We start from the raw sequence: 2108 nt of genomic DNA, 5'->3' as shown, positions 1-2108 counted from the left end.
ACATAATTCTTTTCTTCTCTCTTGCTGCTTTTAAGATTCTCTCTTTATCTTTAATTTTTGACATTTTGATTATAATGTGTCTTGGAGTGGTTCTCCCTGGGTCCAGTCTCTTGGGAACTCTCCTTGCTTCCTGGACCTGCAAGTCTATTCCCTTCCCCAAGTCTGGGAAGTTCTCCTTTATTATATTTTCACTCAATTTTTCAAGTTCTAGTTCATCTTCCTCACTCTCTGGCAAACCAATGATTCTTATGTTGGGCCTTTTATAGCTGTCCCAGAGGTTTCTGATCCTCTCATTGTTGCTTCCCATTTCCTCTCTCTGCATTGGTTGACTGCTTGTTCCTTCTCCATATTCCAGTTTGTTGAAATGAACTCTGGATTTTTTTTCCTCACCATCTGTCTCGTATGTGGTTTTGTTCCTTTCGTTATGAATGTTTTTCGCTTCTTTCTTATCTTTTTCCTGCTCTTTTGTGAATTCTGTAAGCCACCTGATAACAATGGCCCAGAACTGAGCCTCTGACAGGTTTCTTATCTGTTCATCTGTCAGGTTCTCTATCTGCTGCCCGGTGAGCTGTGTCACCGGGATTTCTATAGTTGTCTGCCTCATTTTGACAGATGCGTTTTGTTTTCTTGGGCCGGCTGTAGGGGGGGCAGTGCCTGTGTACGCGTCATAATTCAGTGACCGGCGCCTGTCTGCAACCTATTTCACAGCCCCGTGGCGCTTTCTTTGGGGGCGGGGGTCCAAGATGGATTCACACAGTTATTCAGCTAGGAGACCGGGATCCGTCCTCCCGCCCCCCTGGGCCTCACTGTTCAAGGCGATGCGGCGGCCGCTCTCCCCAGCGCCGGGGTCGCGCACTGCCAGGGGCTTGACTGCCGCTGGGATTTTTCGCCGCCCCGCCCTGTCTCAGGTGCAACAGCAAACAGCGCTGCCCTCTTTAACTCTTACCTGCCCAAATGGCACCGCTGGTTTATAACTTCATATGTTGGGCTTCCGTGTAGTTTTATTTTCTGGAATTTCTAGTTATCCTTTGTTTTGAAGTGGTTTTATTCCTCTCTAGTTGTAGAGGGAGACCTAGCGTGTCCGTCTAAGCCTCCATCTTGGCCGGAAGTCACATCTCACATTGTTTAACTGTTTCCTGTGGTATTGTCTAACTTGTCTCAATAGTATAAACTGGAAGTTAGTCTAGTGGTACAGTGATATATTTTTTAAACAGCTTTATGAGGTATTCTTTGCAAAACTAAGTAACCATTACCACAGTTCAGTTTTAATACATTTTCCATCACTTCCCAAATGTAAAATGTACAATATCAGTGTTATCATTTCTCCACATCCTCAACACTGTATTATTGTCTTTTATTATAATTACTGAATGCATGTGAAGTGATACTAAATTGTGGTTTTAATTTGCATTTCCCCAGTCACTAATGACGTTGGACATCTTTTTGTATGCTTATAATAGAAATTTGTGTTTAAGTCTTTTGCCTGTTTTTAAATTGAGGTTTGCTTTTTTATTATTGAGTTGCAAGAATTCCTTATACATTATGTATATGAGTCCTATATTGGATTTCAAATTATATTCTCCCAGTCTGTTTTCTTAATGGTTCTCTTTTGAAACACAAAAGTTTAAAATTTTGATTAAGTCGTAGTTTATCAGTTTTTAAATTTTATGGATCATGCTTTTGGTGTCATCTAAAATTTCTGCCTAAACCAAGATGATCAAGATTTTCTCCTATGTTTTCTTTGAAAAATTTTATATTTTAGCTCTTACACTTAGGTTTATAATCTATTTTGAATTAATTTGTGTGTATGGTGTAAAGTGCTTAATCTTTTTGCATATGGCTATTCAATTGTCTCAGAACCATTTGTTGAAAAGATCATTCTTTCTCCAATGAATTACCTTGGTGCTTTTGTAAAATGTGAATTGACCGTTCATGTAAAGGTTTATTTCTAGACCCTCATTTCTGTTCCATTCATCTTTTTGACTGTTATGCCAGTACCACACTGTCTTGATTACTGTAGCTTCATTTTACGTTTTCAATAGGAAAGTATAAATCTTCCACTTTTGTTCTTTTGAAACTTGTTCTGGCTGGATGTGTTGCACTTTCAC

This window comes from Furipterus horrens, unplaced genomic scaffold, assembly GCF_987537825.1.
Source record: "Furipterus horrens unplaced genomic scaffold, mFurHor1.1.pri manual_scaffold_1, whole genome shotgun sequence".
Lineage (NCBI taxonomy): Eukaryota > Metazoa > Chordata > Mammalia > Chiroptera > Furipteridae > Furipterus > Furipterus horrens.
Note: the sequence above shows the minus strand (reverse complement) of the source record.